Genomic DNA, 23,174 nt, shown 5'->3' with positions numbered 1-23,174 from the left:
GTTCAGGACACTGGTCCACAAGAGACTTACCAGCTCCACATAACATCAAATGCCGAAAATCTCCTGAGGATCTCCATCTCAACGCCAAGACCCAGCTCCACTCAACGACCAGCAAGCTACAGTGCTGGACACCCTATGCCAAACAACTAGCAAGACAGGAACACAACCCCACCCATTAGCACAGAGGCTGCCTAAAATCATAGTAAGGCCACAGACACCCCAAAACACACCACCAGACATGGACCTGCCCACCAGAAAGAGAAGATCCAGCCTCATCCAGCAGAACACAGGCACTAGTCCCCTGCATAAGGAAGCGTACACAACCCATTGAACCAATCTTAGCCACTGGGGACAGACATCAAAAACAACGGGAACTCTGAACCTGTAGCCTGCAAAAAGGAGACCCCAAACACAGTAAGTTGAGCAAAATAAGAAGACAGAGAAACACACAGCAGATGAAGGAGCAAGGCAAAAACCCACCAGACCTAACAAATGAAGAGGAAATAGGCAGTCTACCTGAAAAAGAATTCAGAATAATGATAGTAAAGATGATCCAAAATCTTGGAAATAGAATAAATACAAGAAATGTTTTATAAGGACCTAGAAGAACTAAAGAGCAAACAAACAGTGATGAATAACACAATAAATGAAATTAAAAATTCTCTAGAAGGGATCAATAGGAGAATAACTGAGGCAGAAGAATAGATAAGTGACCTGGAAGATAAAATAGTACAAATAACTACTTCAGAGAAGAATAAAGAAAAAAGAATGAAAATAATTGAGGACACTCTCAGAGACCTCTGGGACAACATTAAACGCACCAACATTCGAATTATAGGGCTCCCAGAAGAAAAAGAGAAAAAGAAAGGGTCTGAGACAATATGTGAAGAGATTTATAGTTGAAAACTTCCCTAATATGGAAAAGGAAATAGTTAATCAAGTCCAGGAAGCACAGAGAGTCCCATATAACATAAATCGAAGGAGAAATACGCCAAGACATATATTAATCAAACTATCAAACATTAAATACAAAGAAAACAATATTAAAAGCAGCAAGGGAAAAACAACAAATTATATACAAGGGAATCCCCATAAGGTTAACAGTTGATCTTTCAGCAGAACCTCTGCAAGCCAGAAGGGAGTGGCAAAACATACTTAAAGTGATGAAGAAGAAAAACCTACAACCAAGATTACTCTACCCAGCAAGGATCTCATTCAGATTTGATGGAGAAATTAAAAACCTTTACAGACAGGCAAAAGCTATGAGAATTCAGCACCACCAAACCAGCTTTACAACAAATGCTAAAGGAACTTCTCCAGGCAGGAAACACAAGAGAAGAAAAAGACCCACAAAAACAAACCCAAAACAATTAAGAAAATGGTAAGAGGAGCACACATATCGGTAATACCTTAAGTGTGAATGGATTAAAGGCTCCAACCAAAACACACAGACTGGCTGAATGGATACAAAACCGAGACCAATATATATGCTGTCTACAAGAGACCCACTTCAGACCTAGGGACACATACAGTCTGAAAGTGAGGGGATGGAAAAAGATATTCCATGCAAATAGAAATCAAAAGAAAGCTGGAGTAGCAATTCTCATATCGGACAAAATAGACTTTAAAATAAAGACTATTACAGGAGACAAAGAAGGACACTACATAATGATCAAGGGATCAATCCAAGAAGATATAACAATTGTAATTATTTACGCACCCAACATAGGAGCACCTCAATATATAAGGCAAATACTAAGAGCCATAAATGGGGAAATTGACAGTAACACAGTCATAGTAGGGGATTTTAACACCCCACTTTCACCAATGGACAGATCATCCAAAATGAAAATAAATAAGGAAACACAAGCTTTAAATGATACATTAAACAAGAGGGACTTAATTGATATTTATAGGACATTCCATCCAAAAACAACAGAATACACATTCTTCTCAAGTGCTCATGGAACATTCTCCAGGATAGATCATATCTTGCATCACAAATCAAGCCTTGGTAAATTAAAGAAAACTGAAATCGTATCAAGTATCTTTTCCTACCACAACGCTATCAGACTAGATATCATTAAAGGAAATAATCTGTAAAAAATAAAAACACATGGAGGCTAAACAATACACTACTTAATAACCAAGAGATCACTGAAGAAATCAAAGAGGAAATCAAAAAATACCTAGAGACAAATGAGAATGAAAACACGATGATCCAAAACCTATGGGATGCAGCAAAAGCAGTTCTAAGAGGGAAGTTTATAGCTATACAAGCCTACCTCAAGAAATGAGAAAAATCTCAAATAAACAATCTAACCTTATACCTAAACAAACTAGAGTAAGAAGAACAAACAAAACCCAAAGTTAGCAGAAGGAAAGAAATCATAAAGAACAGAGCACAAATGAATGAAAAAGAAATGAAGGAAACGATAGCAAAGATCAGTAAAACTAAAAGCTGGTTCTTTGAGAAGATAAACAAAATTGATAAACCATTAGCCAGACTCATCAAGAAAAAAAGGGAGAAAACTCAAATCAGTAGAATTAGAAATGAAAAAGGAGAAGTAACAACTGACACTGCAGAAATACAAAGGATCATGAGAGATTACTACAAGCAACTATATGCCAATAAAATGGACAACCTGGAAGAAATGGACAAATTCTGAGAAATGCACAACCATCCGAGACTGAACCGTGAAAAAATAGAAAATATGAACAGACAAATCACAAGCACTGAAATTGAAACTGTGATTAAAAATCTTCCAACAAACAAAAGTCCAGGACCAGATGGTTTCACAGGCGAATTCTATCAAACATTTAGAGAAGAGCTAACACCCATCCTTCTCAAACTCTTCCAAAATATAGCAGAGGGAGGAACACTGCCAAACTCATTCTACGAGGCCACCACCACCCTCATACCAAAACCAGACAAAGATGTCACAAAGAAAGAAAACTACAGGCCAATATCACTGGCTTCCCTGGTAGCACAGTGGTTGAGAGTCCGCCTGCCGATGCAGGGGACATGGGTTCATGCCCCAGTCCGGGAAGATCCCAGATGCCACAGAGCAGCTAGGCCCGTGAGCCATGGCCGCTAAGCCTGCGCGTCCGGAGGCTGTGCTCCGCAATGGGAGAGGGCGCAACAGTGAGACGCCCACGTATCGCAAAAAAAAAAAAAAAAAAAATCCTGAACAAAATACTAGCAAACAGAATCCAACAGCACATTAAAAGGATCATACACCATGATCAAGTGGGGTTTATCCCAGGGATGCAAGGATTCTTCAATATACACAAATCAATCAATGTGATACACCATATTAACAAATTGAAGGAGAAAAACCATATGATCATCTCAATAGATGGAGAGAAAGCTTTTGACAAAATTCAATGCCGATTTATGATAAAAACCCTCCAGAAAGTAGGCATAGAGGGAACTTTCCTCAACATAATAAAGGCCATATATGACAAACCCACAGCCAACATCGTCCTCAATGGTGAAAAACTGAAACCATTTCCACTAAGATCAGGAACAAGACAAGGTTGCCCACTCTCACCACTATTACTCAACATAGCTTTGGAAGTTTTGGCCACAGCAATCAGAGAAGAAAAAGAAATAAAAGGAATCCAAATAGGAAAAGAAGAAGTAAACCTGTCACTGTTTGCAGATGACATGATACTATATATAAAGAATCCTAAAGATGCCAGCGGAAAACTACTAGAACTAATCAATGAATTTGATAAGGTTGCATGATACAAAATTAATGCACAGAGATCTCTCACATTCTTATACACCGAAAATGAAAAATCAGACACAGAAATTAAGGAAACACTCCCATTTACCATTGTAACAAAAAGAATAAAAAATCTAGGAATAAACCTACCTAAAGAGGCAAAAGAGCTGTACTCAGAAAACATTGATGAAAGAAATCAAAGATGACACAAACAGGTGGAAAGATATACCATGTTTCTGGATTGGAAGAATCAATATTTTGAAAATGACTATACTACCCAAAGCAATCTACAGATTCAATGCAATCCCTGTCAAATTACCAATGGCATTTTTCACAGAATTAGAACAAAAAATTTTACAATTTGTATGGAAACACAAAAGACACCGAATAGCCCAAGCAATCTTGAGAAAGAAAAATGGAGCTGCAGGAATCAGGGTCCCTAACTTCAGACTCTACTATAAAGCTACAGTAATCAAGACAGTATGGTACTGGCACAAAAAGAGAAATACAGATCAATGGTACACGACAGAAAGCCCAGAGATAAACCCACACACATATGGGCACCTAATTTACAACAAAGGAGGCAGGAACATACAATGGAGAAATGGCAGTCTCTTCAATAAGAGGCTGGGAAAACTGGACAGCTACATGTAAAAGAATGAAATTAGAACACTCTCTAACACCATACATAAAAATAAAATGGATTAAAGACCTAAATGTAAGACCAGACACTATAAAACTCTTAGAGGAAAAACACTCTTTGACATAAATGACTGAGAGGTATTTTATGACCGACCTCCTAGAGTAAGGAAAATAAAAACAAAAATAAGCAAATGGGACCTAATGAAATTTAAAAGGTTTTGTATAGCAAAGGAAACCATAAATAAGACAAAAAGACAACCTTCAGAATGGGAGAAAATATTTGCAAATGAAGCAACAGACAAAGGATTTATCTCCAAAATATACAAACAGCTCATGCAGCTCAATATCAAAAAAACAAACAACCCAATCAAAATATGGGCAGAAGACCTAAATAGACATTTCCCCAAAGAAAACATACAAATGGCCAAGAGGCACATGAGAAGTTGCTCAACATCACTAATTATTAGAGAAATGCAAATCAAAACCTCAATGAGGTATCACCTCACACTGATCGCAATGGCCATCATCAAAAAGCCTACAAACAATAAATGCTGGAGAGGGTGTGGAGAAAAGGGAACCCTCTTGCACTGTTGCTGGGAATGTAAACTGATACAGCCAGTATGGAGAACAGTATGGAGGTTCCTTAAAAAACTAGAAATAGAACTACCATATGACCCAGCAATCCCACTACTGGGCATATACCCTGAGAAATCCATAATTCAAAAAGAGTCATGTACCAAAATGTTCACTGCAGCTCTATTTACAATAGCCAGGACATGGAAGCAACCTAAGTGTCCATCAACAGATGAATGGATAAAGAAGATGTGACACGTATATACAATGGAATATTACTCAGCCATAAAAAGAAACAAAATTGAGCTATTTGTAGTGAGGTAGATGGACCTAGAGTCTGTCATACAGAGTGAAGTAAGTCAGAAAGAGAAAAACAAATACCGTATGCTAACACATATATATGGAATCTAAGAAAAAAAAAGGTCATGAAGAACCTAGGGTAAGACGGGAATAAAGACACACACCTACTAGAGAATGGACTTGAGGATATGGGGAGAGGGAAGGGCAAGGTGTGACAAAGTGAGAGAGTGGCATGGACATATATACACTACCAAACGTAAAACAGATAGGTAGTGGGAAGAAGCCGCATAGCACAGGGAGATCAGGTCGGTGGTTTGTGACCACCTAGAAGGGTGGGATAGGGAGGGTGGGGGGGAAAGAGATGCAAGAGGGAAGAGATATGGGAACAGATGTATATGTATAACTGATTCGCTTTGTTATAAAGCAGAAACTAACACACCACTGTAAAGCAATTAAACTCCAATAAAGATGTTAAAAAAAAATTAGAAATAGCACTACCATATGACCCAGCAATCCCACTACTGGGCATATACCCTGAGAAGGCCATAATTCAAAAGGTCACATGTACCCCAATGTTCACTGCAGCACTATTTACAATAGCAAGGACATGGAAACAACCTAAATGTCCATCAACAGATAGATGAATAAAGAAGATGTGGTACATATACATAATGGAATATTACTCAGCCATAAAAAGGAATGGAATTGGGTCATTTGTAGTGAGGTGGATGGACCTACAGTCTGTCATACAGAGTGAAGTAAGTCAAAAAGAGAAAAACAATATCGTATATTAATGTATATATGTGGAATCTAGAAAAATGGTACAGATGAACCTATTTGCAGGGCAGGAATAGAAACACAGATGTAGAGAACGGATATGTGGACACAGGGGGGAAGGGGAGGGTGGGATGAATTGGGAGATTAGGTTTAACGTAAGTACACTACCATGTGTAAAATAGATAGCTGGTGGGAACCTGCTGTATTGTACACGGAGCTCAGCTTGGTGCTCTGTGATGACCTAGATGGGTGGGATGGGGGTGGGGAGGGAGGACCAAGAGTGAGGCAATGTATGTATACATAGAGCTGTTTCACTTCATTGGACCGCAGAAACTAACACATTGTAAAGCAATCATACTCCAATAAAAAATAAATTCAAAATAAAAAAAGGAAGTAGCAGCACAGGTCGTATGATTTCCTGCCAAGATTCTTAACTTCACTCCTGGTTAAGAACTGTACCAATGTCTTGGATGAGGGCAGAGGTGATATCCCGAGGAAAACTGTGGAGAACGTGAAAGTAACGGGATCAGCAAGAATAAAGTGAAAGAATCAGGAGCCAAATAACTGGAAATCTGGTAAATCTAACAAGAAAAAGATCAATATGGATGAAGGCGAAGACCCATGCTTGGACTGCGGAAAAGACAAAAAATTAAGCAGACATTTCAGGATGAGTAGCGGAAGTGGAGAACTGATCTAAGAGTAACACACATTGAAATAACTGAGGGCATTTATTTGAAAAACATGTCCAATATGTGCAAGCTCATGAATTCAGCAACCACTATATGCCCCTACTGTATTAGGTGCTATACAACCATACATCAAAATTTTACTGTGGCCTTCCTAATATCTAATAAATATAGAAGGCCTCCTTTCCAGCAAAGTGCTCCACAACTGTACTCTTTTGGCTCGGTATAAGGTTCAAAAGAAGGGCTGATTCTTTTATAGCAAGCAGAAGATGGCAGAATCAGGAGTCTGTGAGAAAGGAAGAGGAAAGAGAGTGTGCTGTACAAAGTTCTTGCCACCATGTGGCAGGAGAAACACGTCTGGCAGAATCCTAAGGTGCATCTCTTCACTAAATGTGCACAAGCATCCCAGGGTCTGAGCATCTAAAACTCCCATCACAGCAGCAAATTCTAAGCAGGATATTCATTTTCTAATGTGACCCAGTAAGTCAACAGGGCCCCAAGACACTGAATAACTTGGATGAAAGTGAAATTCTTTCTTTCTTCATAAAGTCCTTGACTTTGTTCTCTTTTGCACTTGAAATTAGAGAATTATGACAAACCGACTCACAACAAGGGAAGTATATGGTTTTACAGGAGAGGCAAAACCTAAAGAGAAGCTCAGAGCTAGATGGAAATTCGGAGATGAACTAGGGCAGCCCCTTCATTTGACCCCAAGCTATCCAAATTCAAAATGCTTAACATAGCTTAGAATTGTTGAGCTGGCTCCAGAACATTCTAGAATATGTCTCCTGCCTCATCACCCTTCATCCCCCACACCCCTACCTTCCCCTTCACCGTGCTTACCACATACCTTACCATTACTCACAGAGAAACCTAGAATAAGGGTATCAAATTCTAAAGGCTGAGGGGCCAGGCAGAGGACATACATGAGTAAAGTGAGCCAGATGGGGCCTGCGGTGATCTAGGGAAGGTTCCCCCAACATGGGAGAACAGCCACCACTTAGCCAATTCTACTACACAGGTATGCAGTCCACCATGGCCAGATGTTCTTCAGGAGAAGCCCAAAACCTAGCTTTTTATGTGAAATCTCCTGGCTTTTATTTTTTATTTAATTTTTTAATTATTTTTATACAGCAGGTTCTTATTAGTCATCAATTTTAAACACATCAGTGTATACATGTCAACCCCAATTGCTCAATTCAACACACCACCATTCCCACCCCGATGTGGCTTTCCCCCCATACTGTCCATGCATTTGTTCTCTACATCTGTGTCTTAACTTCTGCCCTGCAAACCAGTTCATCTGCACCATTTTTCTAGGTTCCACATACATGCATTAATATATGATATTTGTTTTTCTCTTTCTGACTTACTTCACTCTGTATGACAGTCTCTAGATCCATCCACATCTCAACAATGACTCAATTTCGTTCCTTTTTATGGCTGAGTAATATTCCATTGTATATATGTACCACATCTTCTTTATCCATTCGTCTGTCGATCGGCATTTAGGTTGCTTCCATGACCTGGCTATTGTAAATAGTGCTGCAATGAACATTGGGGTGCATGTGTCTTTTTGAATTATGGTTTTCTCTGGGTATATGCCCAGTAGTGGGATTGCTGGATCATATGGTAATTCTACTTTTAGTTTTTTAAGGAACCTCCATACTGTTCTCCATAGTGGCTGTATCAATTTACATTACCACCAACAGTGCAAGAGGGTTCCCTTTTCTCCACACCCTCTCCAGCATTTGTTGTTTGTAGAGTTTCTGATAATGCCCATTCTAATTGGTGTGAGGTGATACCTCATTGCAGCTTTGATTTGCATTTCTCTAATAATTAGTGATGTTGACCAGCTTTTCATGAGCTTCTTGGCTATCTGTATGTCTTCTTTGGAGAAATGTCTATTTAGGTCTTCTGCCCATTTTTGGATTGGGTTGTTTGTTTCTTTAATATTGAGCTGCATAAGCTGTTTATATATTTTGGAGATTAATCCTTTGTCTGTTGATTCACTTGCAAATATTTTCTCCCATTCTGAGGGTTGTCTTTTTGTCTTGTTTATGGTTTCCATTGCTGTACAAAAGCTTTTAAGTTTCACTAGGTTCCATTTGTTTATTTATGCTTTTATTTCCATTACTCTAGGAGGTGGATCAAAAAAGATCTTGCTGTGATTTATGACAAAGAGTGTTCTTCCTATGTTTTCCTCTAAGAGTTTTATAGTGTCCAGTCTTACATTTAGGTCTTTAATCCATTTTGAGTTTATTGTTGTGTATCGTGTTGGGGAGTGTTCTAATTTCATTCTTTTACATGTAGCTGTCCAGTTTTCCCAGCACCACTTATTGAAGAGACTGTCTTTTCTCCATTGTATATCCTTGCCTCCTTTGTCATAGATTAGTTGACCATAGGTGCGTGGGTTTATCTCTGGGCTTTCTATCTTGTTCCATTGATCTATGTTTCTGTTTTTCTGCCAGTCCCATATTGTCTTGATTACTGTAGCTTTGTAGTATATAGTCTGAAGTCTGGGAGTTTGATTCTGCCAGTTCCGTTTTTTTTCCTTCAAGACTGCTTTGGCTATTCGGGGTCTTTTGTGTCTCCATACAAATTTTAAGATTTTTTGGTCTAGTTCCATAAAAAATGCCATTGGTAATTCGATTGGGATTGCATTGAATCTCTACATTGCTTTGGGTAGTATAGTCATTTTCACAATATTGATTCTTCCAATCCAAGAACATGGTATATCTCTCCATTGGTGTCATCTTTAATTTTTTTCTTCAGTGTCTTATAGTTTTCTGCATACAGGTCTTTTGTCTCCTTAGGTAGGTTTATTCCTAGGTATTTTATTCTTTTTGTTGCTATGGTAAATGGGAGTGTTTCCTTAATTTCTTTTTCAGATTTTTCATCATTAGTGTATAGGAATGCAAGAGATTTCTGTGCATTAATTTTGTATCCTACAACTTTACCAAATTCATTGATTACCTCTAGTAGTTTTCTGACAGCATCTTTACGATTCTCTATGTATAGTACCATGGCATCTGCAAACAGTGACACTTTTACTTCTTCTTCTCCAATTTGTATTCCTTTTATTTCTTTTTCTTCTCTGATTGCCGTGGCTAGGACTTCCAAAACTATGTTGAATAATAATGGTGACAGTGGACATCCTTGTCTTATTCCTGATCTTAGAGGAAATGCTTTCAGTTTTCCACCATTGAGAATGATGTTTGCTGTGGGTCTGTCGTATATGGCCTTTATTATATTGAGGTAGGTTCCCTCTTTGCCCACTTTCTGGAGAGTTTTTATCATAAATCGGTGTTGAATTTTGTCAAAACCTTTTTCTGCATCTACTGAGATGATCATATGGTTTTTATTCTTCAATTTGTTAATATGGTGTATCACATTGATTGATTTGCATATATTGAAGAATCCTTGCATCTCTGCGATAAATCCTACTTGATTATGGTGCATGATCCTTTTAATGTGTTGTTGGATTCTGTTTGCTAGTATTTTGTCGAGGATTTTTGCATCTGTGTTCATCAGTGATGTTGGTCTGTAATTTTCTTTTTTTGTGGTATCTTTGTCTGGTTTTGGTATCAGGGTGATGGTGGCCTCATAGAATGAGTTTGGGAGTGTTCCTTCCTCTGCAGTTTTTTGGAAGATTTTGAGAAGGATGGGTGTCAGCTCTTCTCTAAATGTTTGATAGAATTCGCCTGTGAAGCCATCTGGTCCTGGACTTTTGTTTGTTGGAACATTTTTAATCACAGTTTCAATTTCATCACTTGTGATTGGTCTGTTCATATTTTCTATTTCTTCCTGGTTCAGTCTTGGAAGTTATACCTTTCTAAGAATTTGTCCATTTCTTCCAGGTTGTCCATTTTGTTGGCACAGAGTTGCTTGTAGTAGTCTCTTAGGATGCTTTGTATTTCTGCAGTGTCCGATGTAACTTCTCCTTTTTCATTTCTAATTTTATTGATTTGAGTCCTCTCCGTCTTTTTCTTGATGAGTCTGGCTAATGATTTATCAATTTTGTTTATCTTCTCAAAGAACCAGCTTTTAGTTTTACTGATCTTTGTTATTGTTTTCTTTGTTTCTATTTCATTTATTTCTGCTCTGATCTTTATGATTTCTTTCCTTCTGCTAACTTTGGGTTTTGTTTGTTCTTCTTTCTCTAGTTCCTTTAGGTGTAAGGTTAGATTGTTTATTTGAGATTTTTCTTGTTTCTTGAGGTAGGCTTGTATAGCTATAAACTTCCCTCTTAGAACTGCTTTTGCTGCATCCCATAGGTTTTGGATTGTCATGTTTTCATTCTCATTTATCTCTCGGTATTTTTTGATTTCCTCTTTGATTTCTTCAGTGATCTCTTGGTTATTTAGTAATGTATTCTTTATCCTCCATGTGTGTGTGTTTTTTACATGTTCTTTTCCCTGTAATTCATTTCTGATCTCATAGCATTGTGGTCCAAAAAGATGCTTGATATGATTTCAATTTTCTTAAATTTACTGACGCTTGATTTGTGACCCAAGACGTGATCTATCCTGGAGAATGTTCTGTGCGCACTTGAGAAGAAAGTGTAATCTGTTGTTTTTGGATGGAATGTCCTATAAATATCAATTAAATCTATCTGGTCTATTGTGTTATTTAAAGCTTCTGTTTCCTTATTTATTTTCACTTTGGATGATCTGTCCATTGGTGTAAGTGAGGTGTTAAAGTCCCCCATTATTACTGTCGATTTCTTCTTTTACAGCTGTTAGCAGTTGCCTTATGTATTGAGGTGCTCCTATGTTGGGTGCTTATATATTTATAATTCTTATATCTTCTTCTTGGATTGATCCCTTGATCATTATGTAGTGTCCTGCCTTGTTTCCTGTAACATTCTTTATTTTAAAGTCTATTTTATCTGATATGAGTATTGTTACTCCAGCTTTCTTTTGATTTCCATTTTCATGGAATACCTTTTTCCATCCCCTCACTTTCATTCTGTATGTGTCTCTAGGTCTGAAGTGGGTCTCTTGTAGACAGCATATATATGGGTCTTGTTTTTGTATCCATTCAGCAAGCCTGTGTCTTTTGATTGGAGCATTTAATCCATTCAGGTTTAAGGTAATTATCGATATGTATGGTCCTATGACCATTTTCTTAATTGTTTGGTGTTTGTTTTTGTAGGTCCTTTTCTTCTCTTGCATTTCCTGCTTAAAGAAGTTCCTTTAGCATTTGCTGTAGAGCTGGTTTGGTGGTGCTGAATTCTCTTAGCTTTTGCTTGTCTGTAAAGCTTTTGATTTCTCCATCGAATCTGAATGAGATCCTTGCTGGGTAAAGTAATCTTGGTTGTAGGTTCTTCCCTTTCATCACTTTAAGTATATCATGCCACTCCCTTCTGGCTTGTAGAGTTTCTGCTGAGGAATCAGCTGTTAACCTTATGGGAGTACCCTTGTATGGTATTTGTCATTTTTCCCTTGCTGCTTTCAATAATTTTTCTTTGTCTTTAATTTTTGCCAATTTGATTACTATGTGTCTTGGCGTGTTTCTCCTTGGGTTTATCCTGTAAGGGACTCGCAGCGCTTCCTAGACTTGGGTGGCTATTCCTTTCCCATGTTAGGGAAGTTTTTGACTATAATCTCTTCAAATATTTTCTCTGGTCCTCTCTCTCTCTTCTCCTTCTGGGACCCCTATAATGCAAATGTTGTTGCGTTTAATGTTGTCCCAGAGGTCTCTTAGGCTGTCTTCATTTCTTTTCATTCTTTTTTCTTTATTCTTTTCCTCAGCAGTGCATTCCACCATTCTGTCCTCCAGGTCACTTATCCATTTCTCTGCCTCAGTTATTCCGCTATTGATTCCTTCTAGTGTAGTTTTCATTTCAGTTATTGTATTGTTCATCTCTGTTTGTTTGTTCTTTAATTCTTCTAGGTCTTTGTTAAACATTTCTGGCATCATCTCGATCTTTGCCTCCATTCTTTTTCCAAGGTCCTGGATCATCTTCACTATCATTATTCTGAATTCTTTTTCTGGAAGGTTGCCTATCTCCACTTCATTTAGTTGTTTTTCTGGGGTTTTATCTTGTTCCTTCATCTGGTACATAGCCCTCTGCCTTTTCATCTTGTCTATCTTACTGTGAATGTGGGTTTTGTTCCTCAGGCTGCAGGATTGTAGTTCTTGCTTCTGCTGTCTGCCCTCTGCTCTCCTGGCTTTTTTTTTTTTTTTTTTTTTTTTTTTGCGTCATGCGGGCCTCTCACTGTTGTGGCCTCTCCTATTGCGGAGCACAGGCTCCGGACGCGCAGGCTCAGCGGCCATGGCTCACGGGCCCAGCCGCTCCGCGGCATGTGGGATCTTCCTGGACTGGGGCACGAACCCATGTCCCCTGCATCGGCAGGTGGACTCTCAACCACTGCGCCACCAGGGAAGCCTCTCTCCTGGCTTTTAAATGAAGAAAATTAAGTTGGATTGTTTTTAAACACTGTACACCAAGCAAAGCCACATATGGCCCACGGTCTGCTGTATCTGCTTTGGATGATAGACCCCATGAAGGAATCGACAACCCCTCATTGCTCACCACTGGGTGGCCTGTGATGAGTCGGTGTCTCTGAGCCTTGGTCTCTTCATCTATAAAAAGGCTGTTGTAAGAACTAGGTTTATATAGATAAACTACACAGCACGGTGGCTGGCTCAGGCAATTCTCAGTGAGAGACAGCTGCTCACTTCCCTGTACTGTGGAGACACCTGCATGTGGGTGTTGGGAGAATTCTCCACAGCCTTCCACCTGTTCCTTTCCCTACTGTTATGAAAAAGTGGCCACTGCTCAAGGCAGTGGAGTGGGGTGGTCTTTAATCAATCATCTTTACCCTAAATCAGGATTTTTACCAATCAAAAAATTTGGTTTTACATGTTTCCTGGCCTAAGGACAATAAGAATATACACATACATAATCAAAATAAACAAGGTTTTATCATTACGAGTAGCATTTAAACAGAAAACATCACAGTTTTGGACAATGAAGGCAGGGTGCTCACTTCAGGCCATGGCTGCAGAAGTTTACACTACAACACATGTGCTCAGATCCAATTTACCACGTCCTGCTGGGTGGCCAAGGGCAGAAAGCAGTCGGAAGCTGAGAACATACTCATGTCTTCTCTGCAAAGGTGAGTGGGTCACTGCCTTCAAAAGGACTGAGCTGGGCTGCATTTAGCTGTTGACAACGTAACAGCAGGAAGTAGGACTGGGGCTTAGGGTCAGGGCAGATGCCACTGGAACTGGGGGAGTCCTTGGAGCACCAGGCTTGTTCACAGACTCCCCCCCCTGTCCCCTCCTCACCCATGACATGGGATGTCTCATAGCAGTGGGATGCTTGAGGTCAGATTCAGGCCTGGGTTATTGGTTGGAATTTCTGTGTTTCATTCTCATTTCTATTTGGTGACGATTTCATATCTGAATCATAACAGGCAGAAAATATTCAAAGATGCATTTTCTAAAGTCCATAAGGATTCTTGTGCAAAGTCATTACAGAGTCAAACAACTGGGGACATCTCAATTCCTGCCAGGCAAAAACATTCTCTAATTTAAAATTTAATAAATGACACAGAGAACTGATGACCCCTGTAGGCCCACCAGCCCCTAGCACTAGGTCTTCATACAGTAAGCACTCACTCCATACCGGTTATTGAATAAAACTCTTGGCCAGAGGAAATAATGACCCATGATGTAGAGCCAACTGTACAATGAAAACTGAAACTCTCCAAAAGCATGAATTTACTCTTGTATTCTATTTCTTAGTCACCAAAGGTCTTTCTCCATTGGCTTACTCATTCATTTATTCATTTATTCATTCAATAAATGTTTACTGAGCACCCACTATCCTTCAAGCACACCGTTAAATCCTCAGGATAAAAAAGATGATCTTCTACACGCAGCCCAATGTTCATAGCAGCACTACTTACAATAACCAAGACATGGAAGCAACCTAAATGTCCATCAACAGATGAATGGATAAAGAAGATGTGGTGTATATATACAATGGAATATTACTCAGCCATAAAAAATGAAATAATGCCATTTGCAGCAACATGGATGGACCTAGAGATTATCATACTAAGTGAAGTAAGTCAGAGAAAGACAAATATCATACGATTATCACTTACATGTGGAATCTAAAAAAAAGATACAAATGAAATTATTTCCAAAACAGAAAGAGACTCACATAGAAAATAAACTTACAGTTACCAAAGGGGATAATGGTGGCAGGGGTCGGGGGGGGGATAAATTAGGCGTTTGGGATTAACAGATACACACTACCATATATAAAACAGATAAACAACAAGGACCTGCTGTATAGCACAGGGAACTATATTCAGTATCTTGTAATAACCTATAATGGAAAAGAATCTGAAAAAGAATATATGTGTGTGTGTGTGTGTGTTGTGTGTGTGTGTGTGTGTAGATACACACACACACACACACACACGTATATGTATAACTGAATCACCCTGCTGTACACCTGAAACTAACAAAACATTGTAAATTAACTATACTTCAATTTTTTAATGGTTTAAAAAATATTCATTGGGGGAAAAAAAGATGATCTTCAGTTAAATCATTATAGCTACTCTGTGAAAATGACGTGGCCTCAGAATGTAACGGCAGCCAGATCACCCACTGTGGACACCAATCCATAAAGCCCATCTGTCGAAAGCAGCAGGTGTGCTAGAAACTGTTTGGCTCTCAATTTTCCTCTGCACTGCACTGACAGCAGAAATGTCACTTGGTTTGCCCAAATTGAAAAACAGCTTAAAAGAGGGAGGGCGCGTTTATGAATTCATCATTCTTTGGGGTTATGAGTTTATTTCATGTCTGAGCTGATGACTCTCGAACCAAAAGCCTTCACTTGCAATATAGCAGTACTGTCCCAGATCAGTCTGTCATTAAGAAGAGTTGATCAGAGGAGTAAATGTGACAAAAACAGGGAACTTTCAGGTATACTATAAACATCATTTAACCACAGTTTGCATGAAGAGAGCTACAAGGCCAAGGGTAATGCCAATTAGAAGAATATGGAATTCCCTGGCAGTCTAATGGTTAAGACTCTGCGCTTCCGCCGCAAGGGGCATGGGTTCGATCCCTGGTCAGAGAACTAAGATGCCGCATGCCACGTGGCGTGGTCAAGAAAAAAAAAGAAAAAAGAACAAATAATGCTTGCTGACTCATAAAATCATTTGTCACTTTTACTTACCTTGAGTACTTTGTGCCATTCACTGTGCTAAACATTTTACCTACGTTATCTTCTATAATCTTCACAACTCTGTCATTACCTTTCACTTTATAACTGAGAAAACTAAGGTCTTTCCAGGGGGTTAAACACCTGCCCAAGGTCACAAAGTTAAGAAAAGATGAAGCTAAAAATCCAAACCCAAATGGTCTGATTCAGAGCCCCAGTTCTGAACCACACAGTTTCTGCAGCTCTGTCATAATCATAACTTCCCTTGAGTGTCACCACCAACCCACGGCAGTCAGAGAGCCTCTACTGCCATGGGGAATGACAACTCAGATCTCATGGGCACCGTGTTACAGGAGAACAGAGCACAGATACACCACCTCTGGCTGGCAGAGACTCTAGGAATCTGGAAAGACCATAGCTCCTACTTTGCAATGTTCTAAGATACTGCAACCGAGACTGAGCTCTGGTCACATGCTCTCTGTTCAACTGAATGCTTTGACTGGTGGCAGCAGCCCCTAGAGAAATGAAATACCAAGCACTAGTCTGAATGTGCCCTGGACCCTCCTGAAACCAGATTCAAAGGGCAGGAGCAGATATCCATGAAAACTGTATCAATAAATACATTTACCTCTTGACCAAATAACCTTACTTTTAGAAATGTGTCCTGATATTCCTGCACTCATGGAAAGATTATTCTTTGCTGCACTGTCTGCAACAACAAGAGTGGAAACAACTCAAGCATCCTTCAAGAAGGTACAGGTTAAATTAATTATGGTAAAGCCCTTTAATGGAATACTACATAACTGTGAAAAAAAAATGAAGAAGCCGTGTACTGCTATGTACTGATATGGAAAGGTGTCTAAGATTTATTGTTAAACAAAGAATATAAAATGAGGCACGTCTGTGTATATATGCTTACACTTACCTGTTAAATATATTTATTTATGTAAACATAGATAAAATTTACATTTACATAAACTCTAGAAGAATACACAAGAAACTAATAAAAATGGTGACCCGCTGGTGTGTTAGGGGAGGCATAGAATATAGGATAGATAGGGCAAGGTGGACAGTGACCACTATATATCTTTTCATAACATTCTGCTTTTTGGACCATGCAACTGGATTACCTATTCAAAAAGGATGACCATCTTGAACCCAGCTAAAGATTATCTGGATGATTTTGGGAATTCAGCTGCAGGGTCTGATCATGAACAAGTGTGTACCGGAATATATGTACACAGATTTGGGGACCACCTTCTCTTCCCTGCCACTCCACTGGCTCAGACTGGGAGTATTCTGTATTATTCAGAGCAGACCAAGCTGCTGTGATAAAGAGATCTACACATGTAATATTCTGACAGGGTGAAAGTTTGTCTTGCTCATGTACCCAGAAGGGCACTCAAGTCTGCAGGTTGCTCCCCTCCTCATGGTCATTCAGACAGTAGGAACTTTTCCACCGGCCTCATTCCCTCAGGCCTTGGCATCACATATATCCAATTGGCAGAAGGGGAACAAGTGTGGAGAGGGCGCACATGGTCCAGTAGCAACAAACATCACTTCTCACATTCTACTGGTGAGAACAAGTCACATGACTACACTCACGTACAAGGCAAGTTAGGAAATACTCTTTACCTGGGCAACCTCTTTCCAGCTCAATATCTCCTACGGAAGGGGAGAGTGGACAGTTACCCATCTCCAATGCCATCTCTTTCTCCATCACTGAAGGAATTCTGGGAGGGTTACTAGGTGTCATTCACCCAACAAACCTTTCCCAGGCACCCCTGTGTCAGTCCTGCCAATATAAAGGAGACTTTGATGTGGTCTGTGGTTTGTAGAGATGAAAAAGCTTATCTCCAGTTGGAATGATGAAGAGAGCCACAGGAACTAGTTAGAGACCCCACTTACCCTGAGCCTCCATGTATTGCAGGATAGAAATCAGTCACTGTCTTTCCCATCCCCCATCTCTGATTCTCTCACCAATGTTTCCTTGCTCCCCTCTGACTTTTTCTGTTTAGTTTATCACCTACTTCATGGCAAGAGGACCCTTCAGTGACCTATTCTGTGTATTCTTCTTGATCCACCTGACTCCGGTTCCAGCCCTCATTTCCCCTGGAGTGGCTTCTTTGCTCCCCAGGAGATCCCCCTCCTAGCCCTGTCTGCCCAGTGCCTTCACATATGCCTACAATTGTGTGCGCACACACACATGCACTGAGGCTGTGAGGCAGCTATTACTGTGCCCGGCCCCAAGGAAGCAGAAGCAAAATGGCACAGGGGACAACCCTACCCACAGCCTGTAGGAAGGAAGACAGAACACACTGACAGGTATCTGAGGGGCAACAATTAGGGATGGATTTTTAGCTGAAATACCTCTGCCAAGAACCTAAAGTGACATAGATGTGATCTAAGTCCATGGAATTCACCAGGTGGAAGCAACAGATGCAGATTGCAAACGCTGCTGCATTAAACCAGAGCAAACAAAAGTAAAATTTAACCAGACCATGCAACTCTAGGAGTTACTCATGTTTTCACCACCAAGGGCCCATTTAATTATTTCTATACATCACATGGGCTCATGTTTGCAAAGACTCTTCCTCCCAGAGAAACTACATTTATTAGAGAGTGATGTCTTCATTTCCCCTGTGTCTTATTAAGCAAAGACATATGCAACTACCAAGCGGGGTTTGTGATCACTCATTTGTTCATTCAACAAACATTTACTGAACCTTTGCCACATGCCAGGCACTAGGAATACAGTAGAGAATATAGCAGACAAGGTCCCTGCCTTCAGATTCTTACTGTGGGGCAGATGTTCATCAAATGACCATAAATAAGTAAGTACAAGTTAGAAAGGAGAATAAAGGAGGCCAGGAGAGAGCATGAGGTGAGCTTTGCATGAGGTACAGCTTCAGGGAAGGCATCTCGCCTCAGGGACACCCAAGCTGGGACCAGATTCTCAAGAGGTGTGACTGCCCTAAACTCAGTAATTCCCTCTAAAAGAGAAGAAAACACAACTTTAAAAGGAAGCTGATACTGTCTACATGTCTGCTCTGTGAGAGATACAGGGCTGGGCCATTTCTTGGCACTGTTTCATCTCCTCCTCTGCCCAGTGCATCCATGGTGGGTGACCTGCTCCCTAATTTTTACAGATTAAGAATCAAGGCTCCAAAAGGTTTAGTAGACTGACTGCATCTCCTGGGTAGTAAGAGGCAGATCAGGGAGTCCAACCTGGATCCAAAGCTCTAAGGAGGCAGTAAGGAGGGATGCTTGAGGGGACTCCACTCCAGTACTGGAAGGCAAGACACGAAGAGGCACCCACATGTGCTGTGAAGGAAGGGTGGATCCACCCAGGTGACACCTAGGTGCTTAAACCCCTAGAGGGGGCATGTCAAGAAACCATAACCACACAGGCCCCTTGGACCGCCACATCTCCTTCCCAGGCTGTGCAAACGGGTCGCCCATGAGAGCAGCCCTGCCGTTAACAGAGAGTTGTCCTTTTGTACAGATTTCTATAAATGAACTCTGTAATTTGACAGAATTTGACCTCTCATGCTGAGTCCTTTGCAGCGTCCCATCATCATTCCTGGCAGGACTCCCAACCTCCCATAAAAAGGAACGTGTGACCTATTTTAAAATTCCTCCAGGGAAAGAGTCAGCATGTTGCCTTGGCAACCGATGCGGGCCATTCTAGGATTCCTGCTCGGTTCTTCCTTCGGTCTAACCTACTTCCGCCCTGATGTAATTCAAAGCCCACTCATCCTGTGCTGGACTCCCAGGGGTGGAGGAGTGGACAGGATGATTCTCCATGGCCACACCCTCCCACCTCTCCCCTGCTCTGTGAGAGTTCTGGGGGACAGAGAAAGGGAAGGAGTGTGAAAAGGAGGGGAACTGGAGGACCACAGGAGGATCCTCTGACCCAGAAATGGAGTTTGTCAGAGTCTTGCTGACCCTGTCCCTCTGCCTTCCCCTCTACTGACCACTCTCACACCCCGACCCAACAGCTTTAAGAAACCTGCCTCTCCACCAGCCACTCTGCCCTTCGTCAACTCCTGCAACCCTGACTGTCTACGTCTCCCTGCAGGGTTTACCCTGTGCCTGTAGCTTCACCTACACATGCATCCATCGCCCTTTCTCAAAACCAAAGTTCCTGGAGTCAAGAGCCCATGTCTGGTGTTTCTCTTCAGCCACCACATCCCAGCACTGTAATACACATTTCTACTGACTTCAAAGAGAGTTCCAAGACTTCTTTCCCCTGCTCTGGGTTGTTGAGCACACGCCCCAACTCCCCTTCACCCACTGTCGCTGTGGAGGAGAAATACCTGCACCAATAGGTATCAAGACCTTAATGGGACCCCCACAAGGCAAAGTCCTCTGTCCTGCTTCTATTTGGAAGGTGGGGAGCAGATCTTTGGTGGAAGGAGTAAGGGACTGGCACAATTACTTTCCAGGATTATTTCGGCTGCCAATGATAAAAGCCCAATTCAAACTGGCTAAAGCAAAAACAAAGGAGGAGAGAAGAAACCTGTGGACTCACTTCACTGAAAAGGCCAGATCCAATGGCCCCAACAACGTGGTCTCCATCTCTTAACTTCATCCTCTATTTTGGCGGCACTCTCAGTGGGTCTTCCCCATGTGGTAACAATGAAGACCACCAGCAGAACAGGTATCTACGCTCCCAGGCTTGTGACTCCAGCAGAAAGAAAATACCACCTTGCCCAGAGTTTCAACCAAGTCCCAGGATGGATGCTTCCAGGGTCATGTGCCAGCCCTGAACCAACCCCCCAGGCCTGGCCTGAGTCTTGTGTCTGCTCCCTGCAGCTGGGTGGAGTCACTCTCACAAACCTTGTGGCCTTGAGTAGGGGAGCAGTGGCATCCCAAAGCAAAATCAAAGTGCTGTTAGCAGAAGAAGGGTACAGGGAGGCTGGCTGACAGGCGTAACAGATGTCCACTGCCATCTGCATATTCTTTTCTCTTCTTTTGTCGTGTTCAGAATAGTAACACATGGAGTTGAAGTATCTACCCCTTAAGTAACATCTTTAGTTCTGAAGGACTGGGCAGAGCCAGAGAAGAAAAGAGTTGAGGAAAAAAAAATTTAAAAAGTGAGTCACCTAAAATTGGCATTGACACTAAGTTTACAGAGAGAGGACTGAATGGAGGTATTTTTTCATTTTCTCATTGAAATCCCCAGCTGTTCCACCTTGAGGCCTTTCTCACTGGCTGTTCATTGCCAGCCAGACTTCGCAGACATCAGAACATTTTTCTTAATTATATGTCTGTATTTAAAAAAAAAAAACAGTGGTGCTCATCACTCTGCCTGCACATGGGAACCTGGACGAGCCCGCTGACACAAAGCAGTTTCTAAGCAACTTGTGGAGCTGGTGCCTAATGAAACAGCCGCAAGAGCTGGAGGAAAAACAAAATAAAGTCCATGGAAACTCAAAGTGGAACCAATTGTGATTGGTTCATCAAGGCTGCACAGGGTCCTATGGGAGGTTAATTCCATCTCAGGCTGATGGGAAGGGCCTTGTTTCCGGAGGCCCGGGACCTCTCTGGTGTGGGATACTTGATAAGAGGTTTCTGGAAGATTCCAATAAGCACTCTGTCCCAGGGACACCTGCCGCTGATAACGTGTGATAACAGAAATGCTGATGTTCAGAACTATGAGAGGCTCCAAGCATTGCCAGCAACTCCAGGGAAGACGGCGAGGTGAGGAGGAGGGACAGGCCGAGGTTTCCTTGTGCCTCCGCTGCCCTTATCTCAGTGTGGCCTTAGTGCCCCAGAGAGGGGATAGGCATCCTGACCGAGAGGAGTAAAGATTCCCATCTATAGGACTGACCTTACAGTGTACAAAGAGAGTGGATAATTACCAGCAAAGTGGTGTCTCAAAAAAGTGCATGGGCTTTCCCATCAATGACATTAACATTTGCAGCTGGTTACAGGACTCACCATCTGTATGACTCTGGAAGAGTCATTTAACTCCTCTTTGCCTAAGTTTTCTTGTTTTTCTAGCGGGAATACTAAGAGGATCGTCATGAGGATTAAACAAAGTAATGATAGCAAAGCTCCCTGTTCCTTGTAGGTGCTTAGCAGATACCTATTTGTTCCCTTTGGGACCTTCCAGGTATAGACCCCCTCCCTATGTCCTCCACCTCTTGTCTGTAGAAAAACTTTAGCCTCCTAGGCCTTCCCTGAGTTCCAAAGAGTAAATTTAATCAGAAGTGAGAACATGCAGAAAGAAAGGAAAACAGTCAAGCAAGACAAAATAAGAATAGTTTAGGCATTAAACAAAGTCAGGGACCTTTAGTTCCTCCTCAAGGACTATAGGTAATATTCTGAGCCATGTCCTTTGAGCTGTTTTGCAGATACTGAAACCCCCATCAGGTGGAAGAAGTTAACTGTATGCTGACCACAAGCACATAGACCCCAGACCGGTTGGAACCAGAGGTTGATGATGTTGACTCCTGATTACCTCACCACTAACCAATCAGGAGAACATCCACGATCTGATCATACACACTGCAACCTCCCTCCCTCACCCTGTCTTTAAAAACCTTTCCCTGAAAGGCTTCAGGGAGTTTGGGTCTTTGGGACACTAGCTACCTGGACTCCTTGCTCAGTGCCCTGCAGTAAACACTGCACTTTCCTTCACCACAACCCGCTGTCAGTAGATTGGCTTTACTGCATGCAGGCAAGAGAACCCAACTTTGGTTTGGTAACAGTAGGTGCTTAGCAAACACCTATTTGTTCCCTTTCCCTCAAAATCTTCTCTTACCTGCTCTGATGTTTTTCTTTCCATCAATTAAATTCACGTATCCATTCTACAGTAGCACTTGAGGGCCTGTAGCACACCAGGCACCTGGGGCCGTGCATACAGAAGCCACATGGGCCTACCTGGCCCTGGAGGTGCTCACAGCAGCTGGAGCAGCCCAGAGATCAGACAAGGTGGGCAGACAATCACAAGTTGACGAGGTGAGTGCCAGACAGGCCAGTGCAGCAGGGAGCACTGCCGGGCAGGTGGGCAAGGGGTGAATGGGGGCCACAGATGCATCCAGTTTGAAACCTGCAGGGCTAGGGGACAGGTGTGAGCCACTAGCCTAGAGAGCTGGATCACCCAGGACCCTGTGAGCCTTGCTAAAGGGTTGGTGCTTCATCTTAAGTATAGGAAAGTGAATGGATCAGATTTTCATTTTAGAAAGGTCACTCTGGCTGTTGGGAGGAAAACGGGTTGGAGGAATGGGGTGGGTCAGATTGGACACAAGGCTACAGGAG

At 41.4% G+C, this 23,174-nt stretch overlaps 2 long non-coding RNA genes across 2 annotated transcripts in view; one reads left to right on the top strand and one right to left on the bottom strand.

Moving 5' to 3' along the window:
- The window catches only part of LOC117195859 (uncharacterized), a 121,942-nt gene that overhangs the window by 86,793 nt on the left and 11,975 nt on the right, over positions 1 to 23,174 (bottom strand). The gene's annotated exons all lie outside the window — the stretch shown is intronic.
- The window catches only part of LOC125960315 (uncharacterized), a 327,486-nt gene continuing 316,004 nt past the window's right edge, over positions 11,693 to 23,174 (top strand). The window contains exon 1 of the long non-coding RNA XR_007469884.1: positions 11,693 to 11,803. This is a non-coding gene — a long non-coding RNA (uncharacterized LOC125960315). The remainder of the gene's footprint in view (positions 11,804 to 23,174) is intronic.

Source organism: Orcinus orca, chromosome 10 (assembly GCF_937001465.1).
Source record: "Orcinus orca chromosome 10, mOrcOrc1.1, whole genome shotgun sequence".
NCBI classification, from domain to species: domain Eukaryota; kingdom Metazoa; phylum Chordata; class Mammalia; order Artiodactyla; family Delphinidae; genus Orcinus; species Orcinus orca.
Note: the sequence above shows the minus strand (reverse complement) of the source record. Positions and strands in the feature narration are given on the sequence as shown.